Source organism: Schistocerca cancellata, chromosome 11, assembly GCF_023864275.1.
Source record: "Schistocerca cancellata isolate TAMUIC-IGC-003103 chromosome 11, iqSchCanc2.1, whole genome shotgun sequence".
NCBI classification, from domain to species: Eukaryota; Metazoa; Arthropoda; class Insecta; order Orthoptera; family Acrididae; genus Schistocerca; species Schistocerca cancellata.
The window spans coordinates 81,998,982-82,018,798 of NC_064636.1; the positions used below are offsets into that span (position 1 = coordinate 81,998,982).

Consider the following 19,817-nt stretch of genomic DNA (forward strand, 5'->3'; position numbering starts at 1 on the left):
AATGAAGCCCACAACAAAAAAAGAAGCTGTTTTAGCAGAAGTTCATAAGAAAAAAAAATTCTTTTTTCCTTCAAAATAACTTCATCTACATCTACATGACTACTCTGCAATTCACATTTAAGTGCTTGGCAGAGGGTTCATCGAACCAAAATCATACTATCTCTCTACCATTCCACTGCCGAACAGCGCACGTAAAAAATGAACACCTAAACCTTTCTGTTCGAGCTCTGATTTCTCTTATTTTATTTTGATGATCATTCTTAGCTATGTAGGTTGGGCTCAACAAAATATTTTCGCATTCTGAAGAGAAAGTTGGTGACCAAAATTTCGTAAATAGATCTCGCCGCGACAAAAAACGTCTTTGTTTTAATGACTTCCATCCCAACTCGTGTATTATATCTGCCACACTCTCTCCCCTATTACGTGATAATACAAAACGAGCTGCCCTTTCTTGCTCCCTTTCGATGTCCTCCGTCAATCCCATCTGGTAAGGATCCCACACCACACAGCAGTATCTAACAGAGGACGAACGAGTGTAGTGTAAGCTGTCTCTTTAGTGGACTTGTTGCATCTTCTAAGTGTCCTGCCAATGAAACGCAACCTTTGGCTCACCTTCCCCACAATATTATCTATGTGGTCTTTCCAACTGAAGTTGTAACCACCCAGGTACTTAGTTGAATTGACAGCCTTGAGAATTGTACTATTTATCGAGTAATCGAATTCCAACAGATTTCTTTTGGAACTCATGTGGATCACCTCACACTTTTCGTTATTTAGTGTCAACTGCCACCTGTCACACCATACAGCAATCTTTTCTAAATCGCTTTGCAACTGATACCGGTCTTCGGATGACCTTACTAGACGGCAAATTACAGCATCATCTGTGAACAACCTAAGAGAACTGCTCAGACTGTCACCCAAGTGATTTATATAGATCAGGAACAGCAGAGGTCCCAGGACGCTTCCCTGGGGAACACCTGATATCACTTCAATTTTACTCGACAATTTGCCGTCTATTACTACTAACTGCGACCTTCCTGACAGGAAATCACGAATCCAGTCACACAACTGAGACGATACCCCATAGGCCTGCAGCTTTATTAGAAGTCGCTTGTGAGGAACGGTGTCAAAAGCTTTCCAGAAATCTAGAAATTCAGAATCAACTTGAGATCCCCTGTCGATAGCGGCCTATTACTTCGTGCGAATAAAGAGCTAGCTGCGTTGCACAAGAACGATGTTTTCTGAAACCGTGCTGATTACGTATCAATAGATCGTTCCCTTCGAGGTGATTCATAATGTTTGAATACAGTATATGCCCCAAAATCCTACTGCAAACTGACGTCAATGATATAGGTCTGTAGTTCGATGGATTACTCCTACTACTCTTCTTAAACACTGGTGCGACCTGCGCAATTTTCCAATCTGTAGGTACAGATCTATCGGTGAGCGAGCGGTTGTATATGATTGCTAAGTAGGGAGCTATTGTATCAGCGTACTCTGAAAGGAACCTAATCGGTATACAATCTGGACCTGAAGACTTGCCCGTATCAAGCGATTTGAGTTGCTTCGCAACCCCTAAGGTATCTACTTCTAAGAAACTCATGCTAACAGCTGTTCGTGTTTCAAATTCTGGAATATTCCATTCATCTTCCCTGGTGAAGGAATTTCGGAAAACTGCGTTCAATAACTCCGCTTCAGCGGCACAGTCGTCGGTAACAGTACCATCGGCACTGCGCAGCGAAGGTATTGACTGTGTCTTGCCGCTTGTGTACTTTACATACGACCAGAATTTCTTCGGATTTTCTACCAAATTTAGAGACAACGTTTTGCTGTGGAACCTACTAAAGGCATCTCGCATTGAAGTCCGTGCCAAATTTCGCGCGACTGTAAATTTTAGCCAATCGTCGGGATTTCGCGTTCTTCTGAACTTCGCTTGCTTTTTCCGTTGCCTCTGCAACAGCGTTCGGACCTGTTTTGTTACCATGGGGGATCAGTTCCATCTCTTACCAATTTATGAGGTATGACTCTCTCAATTGCTGTTGCTACTATATCTTTGAGTTTGAACTATATCTCGTCTACATTTGCATAGTCAGTCCGGTAGGAATGGAGATTGTCTCGTAGGAAGGCTTCTAGTGACACTTTATCTGCTATTTTAAATAACATTATTTTGCGTTTGTTTCTGATGGATTTGGAAGAAACGGTATTGAGCCTAGCTACAACGACCTTGTGATCACTAATCCCTGTATCAGTCATGATGCTCTCTATTAGCTCTGGATTGTTTGTGGCTAAGAGGTCAAGTGTGTTTTCACAACCATTTACAATTCGCGTGGGGTTTGTGGACTAGCTGCTCGAAATAATTTTCGGAGAAAGCATTTAGGACAATCTCTGAAGATGTTTTCTGCCTACCACCGGTTTTGAACAAGTATTTTTGCCTACATATCGAGGGAAGGTTGAAGTCCCCACCAACTATAACCGTATGAGTGGGGTATTTATTTGTTACGAGACTCAGATTTTCTCTGAACTGTTCAGCAACTATATCATCGGAGTCTCGGGGTCGGTAGAAGGAGCCAATTATTAACTTAGTTCGGCTGTTAAGTATAATCTTCACCCATACCAATTCGCACTGAGTATCTACTTCGACTTCACTACAAGATAAACCACTACTGACAGACACGAAGACTCCACCACCAATTCTGCCTAATCTATCTTTCCTGAACACCGTCTGAGACTTCGTAAAAATTTCTGCAGAACTTATTTCAGGTTTTAGCCAGCTTTCTGTACTTATAACGATTTCAGCTTCTATACTTTCTATTAGCGCTTGAAGCTCAGGGACTTTCCCAGCACAACTACAATTCCAACTGTTCCTTGATCCAAGCACGTCCTGTATTTGCCATGCACCCTTTGAGATTGCAGCCCAACCCGTACTTTCCCAAGGCCTTCTAACCTAAAAAACTGCCCAGTCCACGAGACACATCCTCCGCTATCCGTGTAGCTGCCAGCTCAGTGTAGTGAACTCCTGACCTATTCAGCGGAACCCGAAACCCCACCACCCTATGGCGCAAGTCAAGGAATCTGCAGCCAACATGGTCGCAAAACCGTCTGAGCCTCTGATTCAGACCCTACACCCGGCTCTGCACCAAAGGTCCGCAGTCGGTTCTGTCAATGATGCTGCAAATGGTGAGCTCTGCCTTCATCTCTTAAGCAAGACCAGCAGCCTTCACCAAATCAGATAGCCACTGGAATCCAGAGAGAATTTCCTCAGATCCAAAGCGACACACGTCATTAGTGCCGACATGTGCCACCAACTGCAGCTGGCTGCACCCTGTGCTCTTCATGGCATCCGAAAGGACCCTTTCCACATCAGGAATGACTCCACCCGGAATGCACACTGAGTGCACACTGGATTTCTTCCCCTCCTTAGCCGCCATATCCCTAAGGGGCCCCATTACACACCTAACATTGGAACTCCCAACTACCAATAAGCCCACCCTCTGCGATTGCCCAGACCTTGAAGGCTGAGAATCATCCTCTGAAACAGGGCAGTGCCTGAAACTTGTTTGTCAGACGCACCGGGGAGGCTTTCTGATCAGCCTCCGGGGACGTCTTCCGCTGCCTGCCACGCCTTGGAACGACCACCCTATCAACCACAGGCGAGGGCTCAGCCCCACTGCGGGCAGCAACCGGGGCAACCACAGCGGCAGACCGATCTGGGGACAGACGGGACAAGGTTGACATCCCCGTGATACCGAAGTCCGGCTCCCCACAGTGGTGCCCATTGGCAACAGCCTCAAGCTGTGCGACCGAAGTCAGCGCCGCTTGCAGCTGTGAGCGAAGGGATGCCAACTCAGCCCTCATCCGAACACAGTAATTACAGTCCCCGTCCATTCTAATTGATGTTGAACAACAATTACTGAAACACGAGTCTGTGCCTAGATAATGCAAGGGAAACTCGCAAAGAACGTATGAACTAACCTGTACAAATGCCTAACGATTGCGCTACAATCTGCCTGAATTTACAATTGCAGCAACTAAAACTCTAAATTAGACCTCCTGTACAAAACTCACCGCAATTTAAGTAAGAATCTACGAAGTAAACACTAAAGCACGATGCTACAACTCTCAAATACTATAATACGCCTAAAATTTATGAATTAAACAATGCAAGTACCAAAAACATGCAAAGAAATTAAGAATTACACTACGTAACAAATAAGTAAGCTAGAAGTATACGATGATGTGCTGGCAACTGCTTGTCCATCGGCGGCAGGGAGCACACTTGGACATAGCACATGCTGATGCCTTTTTTTCTTTGCTATTGAAAAAGACAGCCCACTGTTGATTAACCAACAACTGAAAGGAGAGCTGAAGTTCATCCATGGAACTGAGCAACAGTTATGTGAGAATAGGAGGATCTAGAGTGTACTGAATAATGAAATTGAACAATTAAGTTATATATTTTTTTTATACAAATAAAATTTACGCTATCAGATAACTAAATTTTGTTTCCTCATTCATACAAATCAATGTGTGCACCGTTAATAGCACGGATAATGCCTAGTCAGAATTCCATTTCTCTCCACGTACGATTCAAGATCTCCATGGTGACATGTTCAAGTGGATTGCAAATGTATGCCTTCAATTCCTGTAGGTCTCTAGCCCTGGTTCAATATACTGCATCCTTCACAAAACCCCAGGAAAAAAATAGTTGTGTAAGGACAGGGGATAGTGGCGCACTTCAAGTTGGACCATCTCATTGAGTCCACCTACCCGGTACCTTTTTATATAGAAATTAAAGTACATTTAGGAGCTAGTGGAGTGGTGCCCCTGTCTTACTGGAATATGACACCAGGCTGCAGGTGTTCCAATTGTGGCACATTAAACTCCTGTAGCATGTCCACATTAACACCAATGTTCATGGCAGTGATGGAAAAGAATGAATCAGTGAAGCAACTGGGGACCAGTCTGCATCAAACATTGACCTTACAACTGTCTCTTTCCATTTCATGTGTAACATGAGGATGCTGCAAATCCTACATACAAACATTATGACAATTCAGGGAAACAAATCTCTTCCAAAAAGTCAATGCTTGCATTAATCTTGCATAGAATACCCACTGCAAACTGTTCACGCCTAGGTTTGTCCATAGGGTTAAATGCCTGAAGCAGCTGCACTTTGTAGGGATAGAGCCATTACCTCTTATGCACGACATTGTGCAACGTCAATCTTCTCATTTTCAACTCTCTGGCTGCCATACATGCCGATTTTATAGAACTCCTCGCAAACACCTGCCGTACCCTGTCCACATTGGCATCTGAAACCGATGGGTGACCAGCCCCTTTTTATGGAGAACACTACCTGTTTCCATAAATGATGTATTCCAAGTCTGAAAGGATCATTGCGCTTGGGTATCTGATATCGCCTGTATCTACCAGGCCACACACATTGAGCTTTATCCACTGGTATCCACATTTTAGCAGGTTTTCAGGTTCCATTTCGCATCAAAATTGCATGACCTGGAAGGTAAAAGAAATTTTATGACTTATCATATGCTAGAAACCATTTGTTAATATCTCGTATAATTTCAAAGTTACTAAAGTCATAAGTTGTAAAGATATACATGTATACTGCAAAATAAAAAAAAATTAAAAATTGCTATTCATTCAGAGCTGTTACTTTTAGGCGTTAGGATACAACACACTATTTGATGAAAGTAATAATCACACTAAACAACTTTTATTTTGATACTGTAATTGAACAAAGGTACAGAAGTAAGTAAAGAAACAGCTCAGAGGCCACTATCTACCCTTGGTTCCATCTGCAAAAATCTGGAGTTTAAAGATCAAAAGTTATTGGGCTGAGTATTTTTTTTTTTTTTTTTTTTTTTTTTTTTTTTTTTTTTTTTTTTTTGCATTGTAAACAGAGTATAGACTTACTTCGAGAAAAATTGGGATTGTAGGTGGTCATCAATCGACGATATGCATAAGTGAAGTAAGTAAAGACAAGGATGAATCAGAACTTTTGCCAAATTGTAAAATATCAAAAGATACAGCAACACTGGACAAAGTTAACCATTGAGTGTTGAAATGTGAATATGTTGAACTAGTGATAAATGTATTAAATAAAATGGACAGTACAATGTAAAAATTAGTACAAAGTAAGCACTAACTACTGGTCTGTTTCTCAAACTTTTGAAAACGTTACTACACACTGGATCTTATTGTCCTGGGTGTGTCAAAATGATTATCGGGCTTTTCGGTTTTGTAGTATTTATTACATTCAACTTAGAATTATGAAAGAGCAATTCAAACAATTTTGTTTATGTACATGTGCACATGCGTATGCAACCGAAGAATGTGTTAAATGAGTGAGACAGCCTTTTACGCATAAAACGGAAGGGGACGATTTTATTTCATTTCTGTAATAATGGATCAGTTTATTTTTTTTTACAATGGTCAGCACCTTTAACCCACACTGACACAGATTCCGATTCATTTATTGTACAATGATTCCTGGTTCTCAGAACAAACGGCATTGACGGCAGGTAATATAATTTACCCATGTCTTTATTGTAGACCTCTGCGATGTGAAATGTCTGATAAGCGTTGACATCCCAGTTGTTAAAACTTTCTACCCCTGGAATTTTGTCGAGTTTTGGTCCATGGATGAGGGCCACGGTTAATCAGCTGCTACCTTGCTTCACTGGTCTGCAAGGTGATTAATGCTCGACTGTCAGAAGTGTGGGAATAAAATAAAATCTGCAACTACGAGGGTAATACCAAGAAAAAAGGTTTCCTATTTTTTACGTACATAGAACTGTTATTTCTACAGCGGTTTACATCAGTTTACAGCTTTAACATTTAGCTATTTTTCAACATATTTACCATTTCTGTCTATGCATTTTTGTAGACACTGTGCAAGTTTTTGTATGCCCATGTTATACCAGCTTGCCGCCATGCTGTTCAGGAGGTGAATCACTTTCCGGCCAAATGTTCTTTTAACCCGCGGAACAGGTGATAAGTCACTGGGCGCCAAGTCAGGACTACAGGGTGGGTGGGCGGGTGATTATGTTCCACTGAAACTGTTGCAGGAAAGCAACAGTTTGCCGAGTGATGTGTGGGCGAGCGTTGTCATGGAGAATGTGTACTCCCTTGGTTCAACATTCCTCTTCTACGGTTCTGAATTGCCCCCTTGAGTAGTTTCAGTCCCACAGTACCTGTCGGTGTTAACTGTGGTCCCAGTGGGCGTAAAGTCGACCAACAATACCCCTTTCAGATCCCAAAAAACGGTTGTCACGACTTTACCGGCAGACTGTGTTTGTTTGAATTTCCGCAGCTTTGGTGATTGTTGCTTGGTCTCAGGTGTTAAGTTGTATGCCCAGATTTCGTCCCCCGTGACAATTGAGTCAAGAAAGTTGTCCTGTTTGGCTGCAAGGCGGTGAAGAAATCGCAGGAAGCATCAACTCTTTGCCGCATGTGGTCTTTGGTCAGCATCTTGCACACACCTTCCGGTAGTTCAATGTTTCCGTTAAAATTCTACGAACATTTTTGACATCCACGCACGACTCACCATACACTTCCGTCAGTTGGCGATGGATTTCAATTGGCGCAATCCCTTTTGCATTCAAAAAACCGAATAACTGCACGCAATTCGCACTTGGCGGTAACATCCAACGGGAGCTACATTTTCAATGGCTGCCAAGCCAAGACTGAGCACCTCAGCGCGTCGTGCGCATGTTTACACGCAACGCATGAAGCACTCTCAATAACAGTGTGACCAACTGCCACACAGAGTTCTGTATTCATAAAAAAAAAAAATAGGAGACCTTACTTTTGGGATTACCCTCGTAATAACATATTTTAGCCTTCCGTAATTATGTGAATGTATTTTAATTCACTTGATAACTCCCGGCCACAGAAATGCATTTTGTTTTCAAACAATCATGGGTCACAGGAGACTACCCACCTCCCCGCTACAGCTCTTGCATCAGCCTCAGATCTACAATATTTCCGAACGGGGCAATACTAGATACTGGCACTGCCTCTCCCTCAGGGGTTTGAGGTAGGACGCCAAAAATTTTAAAAATATACTTTTCAAAAATATAAAATATGTTCACTTTGTAGCGCACATCTTTCTGATGAGTCTAATACATAAAACATATGTGTTCAAGGAAATCTAAGATGTTATTTGGTCTTAAGTGTGCGAAAGTGCAGCGTCACGCCTCTTCACATAGTATTCTTCAACCGCATGTGACTGTATTTCACTCTGTGGAATTCAAACGTGTAATATTTTGTGATGGATGTCATCAAACTATATTCAGGACAGTTGAAATTAAAATGTCTTATAGTCTGCCGGTTTGACATCCTGCCCCCCCTCAAAAATAACTCACAGTTAATACTGGATGGAATTATTTGTAACCTGGAGAACAAAAACTCCTCAGAAAATTTGCACTCTTTATTGCCTATTAATGAAATTAAATATACGATCCATAAAACCAGTAAAGACAAGACACAAGCAACACAGTACACATTTATTCAATCCTGAAGTCCTAGCATTTTTTTTTCTCTAATCTTGCTACAGCTTTACATGGTGTGCTTTCCTTTCTGCAAAAGAATCTATTACCTCATCAAAGTCCGTCAAATATTTTGAACAGGAAAACTCAATGTTGTCCTTTAACACTGGAACAGCTGTTAATACAAGTAGTACGTAAGACTGGTGTGGTTTCTCAGTCTGTTTACGTGTATTTTGTCACTGTCTGCTAGATAAAACTAAATAGGCCTGCCTAATATTTCAGCAATTGGAACACACACCAAATGAATGAGACTGTTATGGTACAAATGGTCATTTTTATAACTCGACAGAATATAATTCACGAAGTACCAATGTTTAATGACAAGCAAAAAGTTGTAGGTTAGGAAATAGTTTCACATTTCATTCATACTCAATAGTTTCCGAAGTATGAGATCGAAAAGTAGTAGTACAAAATTTTTATATAAATTTGGGATCGTCGTATTCTTCCACGATTTGTGTAATGTCCCCGTTTTCTTCTTCTTCCTCGTTCTAGCAAACAATCTTGTCATCACTAATTCTGTAACTATTCCTGCCAGTGTCAAAACTACTTCTCCACTTAACTTCATTAACCCGGCCACAATTGCCAGTTTAATTACACCGCATTTATTCTCCGGTTAGGAGTTATTACGTGTTCGTACAACACGTTTTCCGCGCTACTCCCAGAATAGAACTTTAGCGGCTGCTAGCTGGGGATTGTACAACTGGCCCTTACTAGCGGTCTGGCCATAAATTTTCTGTCAAAATCTCATTTTCTTGGATATACCGAGAAGCTAATACATAATCTTTGTTACCTGTCATTCCTGTCAGTCATTTACGAGGTCCATTCAAGTTCTAAGACCTCCGATTTTGTTTCTAATTAACTACTCACCCGAAATCGATGAAACTGGCGTTACTTCTCGACGTAATCACCCTGCAGACGTACACATTTTTCACAACACTGACGCAATGTTTCCATGGCAGCGGCGAAGGCTTCTTTAGGAGTCTGATTTGACCACTGGAAAATCGATGAGGCAATAGCAGCACAGCTGGTGAATGTGCGGCCACGGAGAGTGTCTTTCATTGTTGGAAAAAGCCAAAATTACTAGGAGTCAGGTCAGGTGATTAGGGAGCATGAGGAATCACTTCAAAGTTGTTATCACGAAGAAACTGTTGCATAACGTTAGCTCGATGTGTGGGTGCGTTGTCTTGGTGAAACAGCACACACGCAGCCCTTCCCGGACGTTTTTGTTGCAGTGCAGGAAGGAATTTGTTCTTCAAAACATTTTCGTAGGATGCACCTGTTACCGTAGTGCCCTTCGGAACGTAATGGGTAAGGATTACGCCCTCGCTGTCCCAGAACTTGGACACTGGAGGCGATCTGTTCAACAGTCATTCGGCGATCCCCCAAAACAATTCTCTCCACTTTTTCGATCATGTCGTCAGACCGGCTTGTGCAAGCACGAGGTTGTTTCGGTTTGTTGTCACACGATGTTCTGCCTTCATTAAACTGTCGCACCCACAAACGCACTTTCAACACATCCATAACTCCACCACCCCATGTCTCCTTCAACTGTCGATGAATTTCAATTGGTTTCACACCATGCAAATTCAGAAAACGAATGATTGCACGCTGTTCAAGTAACGAAAACGTCGCCATTTTAAGTATTTAAAACAGTTCTCATTCTCGCCGCTGGCGGTAAAATTCCATCTGCCGTACGGTGCTGCCATCTCTGGGACGTATTGACAATGAACACGGCCCCATTTTAAAACAATGCGCATGTTTCTATCTCTTTCCAGCCTGGAGAAAAAAATCGGAGGCCTTAGAACTTTAATGCACCTTGTATTTCCACTCTAGTAGTCTGAATCTATTGATTTCACTAGTAATTATAAAAATGCTGATCATTTGCAAACCCAGTCAACCACATATACAGCGATTGGAATTCACCCGTTTGGCTTTATTCCGCTCAGCTCATATAGCCCCGTCCCCTTTTGTCTGCAGGGAAATTTATTTCTAGATGGGACTGGGATTCCCCTGGCAGAGATATCCCGTACATTATGCACACATTCAAAAATCAACTTATGATTCATTTAGAAATCAACTTAGAATTTGTTCAAAAATGTTCAAAAACCAACAAGGATGGGTTTCAATATCATATGAATAAGCGATAGACCAACGTGTGCTAGATGCTAGGCGCTTTGTGAAACGAGGTCTTTTTCCTCAAGAATATGAATTTGGTGTATTGAGCTTTAACCACCATTATAAAGAGTTGGATGTTGTTACTGTGATTAAGACTGAATGACAGTTAAAATTCGGCCCACTGAAGTAATCAGTGAATCTGTTCCTCACAGTGAATCCCTTAGCTTTGACATAACCTTCAACACCTATCCAGGACATCATATCATCCATGAGCAGTGCATTAATTTCTGATACATTTACATGATGAGGCAGTGGGAACTGGTACTCTTCTGCACCGTCTAGCAACTGTTTTGTTACTAAAAATGTTATATGCTCCTTCACAACACAAGGAGATTTGCGTCATTGCTTTGCACTTTCTGAACACTCTTCCCAATAATACACAGTCTCCTTCCCTTTAGACTGCACACTCCACTGCACGTTTTGCCTTTGATGCCTACTACTAATGTTGCGCTGCAGTCCACTGTCATGTAATACCAAAATGTTCACTGCAGCACGCTGGAATGCACGTGGCGTAAAAGAAACACAAAATACTGCTCTCATCTAAGGAAAACTGTAGCACCCACAAACTTCCAACAAACTGTTAAAATGTTTTCAAATCTTTCTGAAAATTTTTCTTGCTTTGATCTCCCATAAAATGGAAAGTGAAAAAATTTGTCAAATAATACATTTCAAATGCTGGTTTGCTAAAAATTCCAAGTCACACATTTTAATTTATTACTTCACTGTTACTGACTGTGTTGGCCAGAAAGTTTCCACCCGTTAACATGTGATACTGAAGCCAATTATAAAATTGTGTTGTACAACACCAAATTTGGGTGGTATGGCATGATAAAGATTGATTAGCATGAAAAATAGCACAAAATTTTCATTGGGTTAATGAAAGATGTAAGAAGGTAGTTCTCATATAACTATCGTATACAGTTGTTGAATTATAAAATACACAACTTTCGATTTTTTATGTTTGTACATGCACTGCCCCGCACCTAGAAAAACATTTCACACAGTGTCCTGCCGCCCACTTCGGACAGCAAAAGACAAGCGCATTCCAGAGGTGATATATTTTTCCACATCTAGGAAAATGTAGCTTTGGTATTAAAATTTTCTAACCATCCATCATTCCACAGTAATGATGATTTCTAAAGTGGGAAAGTAACTCTTCACGTAATAAAATTTATAAAGCAGAGTTATATCAAGTTAAAGCATAAAATAATACTTACTAACCCAATTTTTTTCTTTCAAAGTTTTGTGAAACCCTAATGTAAACATTTTAACCTCCACCTGTCTACTGCCTCCCAAGAAAGCGGGGATGTCCTCTAGTGGATGCTAGGGATCAAGTTGACCATCAATGCTGATTAATAATATTTTCTCACAAGCAGTGTAAAGTGCCGTATATGTAATAGGAACTCCTGTAAGCAGAAAAAGGAGAAAATGAAACATATGATAGCTGCATGAAGGCATACCTAGTTAAAAGCTGTTTATTGGTTACCATTTACTGTCCTCCCACTGGCTACCTATAACTCACACAGAGAAAGGATGTAAACATATGAGCTTCACAAAACAAGTGCATGGATGTTACTTTGCAAGTTTTAGCTGAGGATATAAGCACTATCGAAACAGGCTGGCCCACAAGTAGCCTGAAAACGGCTCAGCAGTGGGTATTTCATCAGCAATATCTAAAATCTTTGATATTACTTGCATGAAATAATGAAAAAGAACTACTGTCTTTCAAATAAAAATTAATGGTTTTCTTTTTTTTACAATTTACAAATGAGAATATTAACTATGCTACGAAGTGTCACTAATTGTGGGGGATATGACTATTCATTATGGGAGAGACCACAAATTCTGGCACAGGAGCCGATAAATTATATATCAAAATTACAAGCTTTCCATTAACAATGGAGGCCACTACAAATACAAGCTGGATCAGCAGAAGTTCATAAGAAAAAACAGTTTCTTTTTTTCACAATAACTTCTTGGACATAGCACATGCTGATGCTTTTTACATTGCTACTGAGAAAGCTAGCCGACTGTTGATTAACCAACAACTGAAAGGAGAGCTGAAGTTCACCCATGGAACTGAGCAACAGTTATTTGAGAATAGTAGGATCTAGAGTGAACTGAATAATGAAATTCAACAATTAAGTACGTTACGTATTTTCATACAAAATAAAATTTACGCGGTCAGATAACTAAATTTTGTTTCCTCATTCACACAAATCAACGTGTACACACCCTTAATAGGATGGATAATGCCTAGTCGGAATTCCATTTCTCTCCACATACGATTCAAGATCTCTATGGTGACATGGTCAAAAGGATTGCAAATTTGTGCCTTCAATTCCTGTAGGTCTCTTGCCCTGGTTCTGTATACCGCATCCGTCACGAAACGCCAGAAAAAAATTAATGGTGTAAGGTCAGGGGATCGTGGCGGACATCAAGTTGGATGATCTCGTCCAGTCCACCTATCCGGAGACTTTCTGTATACAAATTGCAGTACATTTAGGGGCCAGTGGAGTGGTACACTGTCTTACTGCAATATGACACCAGGTTGTAGGTGTTCCAATTGTGGCACAGTAAACTCTTGTAGCATGTCCACGTTAACACCACTGTTGATGGCAGTGATGAAAAAGAATGAATCAGTGATGCAACTGGGAATCAGTCTACATCTAACATTGACCTTACAACTGTCTCTTTCCATTTCATGTGTAACATGAGGATGCTGCATATCCTACATACAAACATTATGACAATTCAGTTTGCTGGACACATGAAATGTTGCCATATTGGAGAAACAAATCTTTTCCAAAAATTCAATGCTTGCATTAATCTTGCATAGATTACCCACTGCAAATTGTTCACACCTAGGTTTGTCCATAGGCTTTAATGCCTGAAGCAGCTGCACTTTGTAGGGATAGAGCCATTACCTCTTATGCACGACATTGTCCAACGTCGATCTTCTCATTTGCAACTCTCTGGCTGCCAAAAATGCTGATTTTATAGAACTCCTTGCGAACACCTGCCGTACCCTGTCCACATTGGCATCTGAAACCGATGAGTGACCAGCCCCTTTTTATGGAGAACACTACCTGTTTCCATAAAAGATGTATTCCAAGTCCAAAAGGATCATTGCACTTGGGTATCTGATATCGTCTGTATCTACCAGGCCACACACATTGAGCTTTATCCACTGGTATCCACATTTTATCAGGTTTTCAGGTTCAATTTTGCATCAAAATTGCATAACCTGGAAGGAAACACAAATTTTATGAGTGATCTTATCATATGCTAGAATATCTTGTATAGCTTCAAAGTTCCTTAAGTTGTAAAGCTATATGTGTATACTGCAAAATTAAAAAAATAAATAAAATAAAAATTGCTATTCATCCAAAGCTGTTACTTTTAGGCATTCGGATACAACACAGCATTTGATGAAAGTAATAATCAAACTTAACAACTTTCACTATGATACTGTAATTGAACAAAGGTACAGAAGTAAGCAAAGAAACAGCTCAGAGGCCACTATCTATCTACCCTTGGTTCCACCTGCAAAATTCTGGAGGTTAAAGATCAAAAGTTATTCGGCTGAGTATTTTTTTACAATGTAAACTGAGCATACACTTACTTCCAGAAAAATTGGAATCGTAGTAGGTCATCAATTGACGATATCGATAAGTGAAGAAAGTAAAGACAAGGATGAATCGGAACCTTTGCCAGTTCGTACAATATCAAAAGCTACAGCAACACTGGACAAAGTTAAGCACTGAGTGTTGAGATATGAACATGTTGAAGTTTTGATAAATGTATTAAATAAAGTGGACAGTACAATGTAAAAATTAGTATAAAATAAGCACTAACTACTGGCATGTTTCTCAAACTTTTGAAAACGTTACTACACACTGGATCTTATTGTCCTTGGTGTGTCAAAATGAATATCGGGCTCTGTCGGTTTTGTAGTATTTATTACATTCAACTTAGAATTATGGAAGAGCAATTCAAACAATTTTGTTTGTATACATGTGCACATGTGTAAGCGACTGAAGAATGTGTTAAATGAGTGAGACAGCCTTTTACGCATAATGTGAAGAAATCAGTCTGGAATGCAAGCTGCAAATTAATAATTATAGTGACATCTATGCAATTTATTTATTTATTTTTTTGCATATCCCAGCAGAAAGTTGATGGGCCTTACTGCTTTGTTGAAGCAGTAAGGCCCATATCTCTATGTATTAGTACTATGACTCCTTCAGTTTGAAGAATCTGAACCTCAGAACTTTATTTAGCAGCAAGAGGGTGTAGCATCTCACTGGCACATCTCAGTATGCAACTGGTTAAATGACGTTCTACCCGACTACTGGGTTGGCCACAAGGGGCTAGATGACAGAGCTCTCTTCGCACGGCCTCCACATTTACCCAATATGATGGCACACGATTTTTTCATCCAAGTGTTCATCAAGGATCATGTCTCTGCTACCAGCTGATCTACCAACTTAAGAAACAGGATTGAAGCAGTTGTTGCTACTATTTCTCTTGCGATGATTACTCAGCACACAATGATGGAGGTTTGGGATGACCTCACCTCTCTACTATTTTTCACAGGAAAAATTGTTACCAATTAGGTATTTTGTGGATTACACTTTCCCACTTACAAAGTTAAAAATCTGCTAATGATGTTGTTGTTGTTGTTGTTGTTGTTGTTGTTGTGGTCTTCAGTCCTGAGACTGGTTTGATGCAGCTCTCCATGCTACTCTATCTTGTGCAAGCTTCTTCATCTCCCAGTACCTACTGCAACCTACAGTAATCTCATACACTGGTTGTTTCTCAAAACTTATTTCCACCACATTAATGATGTTATGGGTCTCTTAGCATGACACACATTTTTTTCTAGTTTTTGTCTGTAGTTCACTGCAGTAGAAGAGAAATATTTGCAAATATAATGCTACGAGAAAAATGGTTTGCCTTTGCTCTAGTGAATCACAGAAAGGATTGAAATGTACAGCTGTACAACTCTCCACAATCTGTCTACATCCATACTCTGCAAATCACCATGAGATCATGGTACAGGGCACATCCTATTGTACCAGTTATTAGGGCTTCTTTCCACTCCAGTCACATATGGAGTGGGGGAAGAATGATTGAATGATCTGTGTGTGCTATAATTCTTCTAATCTCGCACTCATGATCCCTACACGAGCAATGCATAGGGGATTGTAGTATATGCCTAGAGTCATCACTTTAAACCAGTTCATGAAACTTTGTTAATAGACTTTCTCAGGATAGTTTACCCCTGTCTTCAAGAGTCTGCCATTTTATTTCCTTGAGTATCTCTCCGTCTCTCTTCTCTGGATTAAACAAACCTGTGACCATTCATGCTGCCGTTCTCTGTAATGTTCAATATCCCCTGTTACTGGTATCAGTGTTCTAGAACCGGTCAAACGAGTAATTTCTAAGCCATCTCCTTTGTAGACTGACTGCACTTCCCAAGTATTCTATCAATAAACAAAAGTCTATCACCTGCTTTATCCAAAACTGAGTGTATGTGATCATTCCATTTCATAACCCTAGAAAGTGTTACATCCACATATTCGCACTTGTTGCCCGATTACGACAGTAACTCACTGATATCATAATTTTTTTTTTTTTCGTGAAGTGCGCAATTTTGCATTTCTGAACATTTAGAGCAATTTTCCAATGTCTGCAACACTTTGCAATCTTATAAAGATCTGACTGAATATTTATGCACCCTCTTGCAGGCAGTGCACCATAGATAACTAAATCACCTGAGAAAATTCTGAGGTAAGTATTAATATTGTCTGCAAGCTCATTAATATACAATATGAACAGTAAGAGACTCAACACCCTTCCCTGGCACAACCATGAAGTTACTTCTACATCCAACAATGACTCTCCATAAATGCTTAGTCCTCCCTACCGAAAAGTCCTCAATCCAGTGGCAAATTTCTCTTAAATATACAGTGTTCCAGCCATGGGCATTAGTTACCTGTGAGACTGGCCGTTGTGAGTTGATGTTAGTCAAGAGTGTCTTGGTGACAAAGATACGATAATTGACACCTCACCGATTTTGAACGAGGTCATATTATATGTCTACTAGAAGCTCGATGTTCCTTCTGCAATACTGCAGAAAAGACTTGGCAGTAATGCAGCCACTGTAAACGATTGCTGGCAGTGGTGGTCAGGAGAATGTATGTTCGCAAGAAGACTGGGCTCTGGGCGGCCACCTGGCACTACTGAGAGGGAAGACAATCGAGTTTGGCGTACGGCTGTGGCACATCGTATTACATCTGGAACAGCAATGAGCAGCAGTTGGTGTCCCAGTTACACAACAAAATTACTTCAAGGACAGCTCCGAGACAGGTGCCCTGTAAAATTCATTTCACTGACTCCAAACAACTGCCATCTGCGACTTCAGTGATGTCCAGCAAGAGCTCACTGGAGGGCAGGGTGGAGGTCTGTCGTGTTTTCTGACGAAGGCTGCTCCTGTCTCTGTGCCAGTGATTACCTCATCTCTGTTAGGATAGGGGCCAATTGAGGGCCCGCAACCAACCTGTCTGCACACTAGTTTTTTTTTCTTTTTTTTTTTTGTGGTTTTAGGGCGCACAACTTCAATGGTCATTAGCGCCCTGACTACTCTAAGAATGCACCGCGAGGCACAAGTGGACAACAACAACTAAAAGGGAAAACACGATAAAAGACAGACTGACAGGCATAGGATTAAAAAACAGCATCATCAAATATCCTGAGAGAGGTTTGTCAAATTGATAAAACGAAGAACACGAGCAACTGCTCGTGGGTCATCCGCTAAAATGGCATCGAAAGTACTTGGCAGGTTAAGATCTAGACGCAGTGTGTTAAAATATGGACAGGACATTAAAATGTGTCGAACCGTCAGCAAGTGCCCACATGGGCAGAACGGCGCTGGCGCAGCCGTCAGCAGATGGCGATGGCTGAACCGGCAGTGTCCAATTCTTAACCGGGCCAAAACTACCTCCTCCCGCCGAGAAGGGCGTGAGGAGGACGTCCAAGCCACGGGAAGAGGTTTTAAGGCCCGAAGCTTGTTGTCTGTAAGTGCAGCCCAATCGGCATGCCACAGCGACACAATGCGCCGACAAATGACCCTACTAAAATCGGACGAAGGGACACAACAAGAAGCTGTCCGAGGCTGGAGGACTGCAGCCTTGGCCGCGGCATCTGCAGCTTTGTTCCCAGGGATACCGACATGGCCAGGAACCCACATAAAGCTAACCGGAGAACCGACGTCCACCAGCTGCTGAAGAGAGCGTTGGATCCCGTGTACGAAAGGGTGAACCGGGTACGGATCACTGAGGCTCTGGATGGCGCTCAGGGAGTCGGAGCAGATGACATAAGCAGAATGGCGGTGGCGGCAGATGTAAAGAACAGCCTGGTAGAGGGCAAAGAGCTCAGCTGTGAAGACCGAACAATGGCCATGGAGCCGGTATTTGAAACTTTGTGCCCCGACAATAAAGGAACACCCGACCCCGTCATTGGTCTTAGAGCCATCTGTATAAATGAAAGTCATGTTGATGAACTTCGAACGAAGTTCCAAAAAACGGGAGTGGTAGACCGAACCGGGGGTAACCTCTTTTGGGAGCGAGCTGAGGTCAAGGTGAACGCGGACCTGAGCCTGGAGCCAAGGTGGCGTGTGGCTCTCGCCCACTCTAAAGGTTGCAGGGAGTGAAAAATTAAGGTGTTGAAGGAGGCGACGAAAGCGAACTCCAGGGGGTAGCAGGGCAGAGACATACAACCCGTATTGACGGTCGAGAGAGTCGTCAAAAAAGGAACGATAAGACGGATGGTCGGGCATTGACAGTAGCCGACAGGCATACCGACAAAGCAGTATATCGCGCCGGTAGTCTTAACACTAGACATGCTGGACCTGCACCTGGAGTTATGATCTAGGGTGTGATTACTTATGACAACAGGAGCACTCTCCTGCTTATCCCACGCACCGTGACTGCAAATTTTTACAAAAATCTAGCGATTCAACCTGTTGTGCTGTCATTCATGAACAGTAATCGAGGGGGTGTTTACCAACAGCTGGCCAAAAGCGAACTTGTTTGATATTCATTTTGTTGTGCCTATCTGTGACAGCATCTCTGCTATATGGTGAGTAGCAATCTATCCTTTTCATAATAATACGATCATTCCACCCTGGATTTTCCATTTTTTTTTATTATTGTTAAACTATTAAAGCAACTGACAATGTTGAACCACGGCGTATACGTGGGCAAGGAAAATAAATTCCCGGGTTTCCCGGTTAAAAATACACTTTCTCCCAGGTGGAAACATAGTTTTTCCCTGTTAATTGACAGTATATTTTCTCTCGGAACTGTATAACTTATCAATACTTTGAACGGTTATGGTTTTATACATGGCCATAGAATTTTGCAGCGCTTTAGAAAACGAAACACCTTTTGGAAAGATGTTTGATGTGCAGTAACACGTATGCTGCATATTTTCATATTATACAAATTCGAATTCCACCAAACACCACACGTTACTTTCCAAAGCATTGAAAACGAGATTGCGATGCGTATTGCCCACGCCTACTACAGTAGTACAAGTTTATATGCCAACTAGCTCTGCAGATGATGAAGAAATAGATTAAATGTATGATGAGATAAAAGAAATTATTCAGGTAGTGAAGGGAGACGAAAATTTAATAGTCATGGGTGACTGGAATTCGTCAGCAGGAGAAGGGAGAGAAGGTAACATAGTAGGTGAATATGGATTGGGGGTGAAGAAATGAAAGAGGAAGCCGTCTGGTAGAATTTTGCACAGAGCATAACTTAATCATAGCTAACACTTGCTTCAAGAATCATAAAAGAAGGTTGTATACATGGAAGAATCCTGGAGATACTAAAAGGTATCAGATAGATTTATATAATGGTAAGACAGAGATTTAGGAACCAGGTTTTAAATTGTAAGACATTTCCAGGGGCAGATGTGGACTCTGACCACAATCTATTGGTTATGAACTGTAGATAAAAACTGAAGAAACTACGAAAATGTGCTAATTTAAGGAGATGCGAC

The 19,817-nt window shown here is 41.3% G+C and overlaps 1 long non-coding RNA gene across 1 annotated transcript in view; it reads right to left on the reverse strand.

The window, feature by feature from the left end:
* Positions 1-19,817, reverse strand: part of LOC126108731 (uncharacterized) — a 67,673-nt gene that overhangs the window by 13,812 nt on the left and 34,044 nt on the right. Inside the window, exons 3-5 of the long non-coding RNA XR_007523613.1 lie at positions 13,673-13,992; positions 11,963-12,151; positions 5,357-5,514 (exon numbers count right to left, since the gene is read on the reverse strand). This is a non-coding gene — a long non-coding RNA (uncharacterized LOC126108731). The remainder of the gene's footprint in view (positions 1-5,356; positions 5,515-11,962; positions 12,152-13,672; positions 13,993-19,817) is intronic.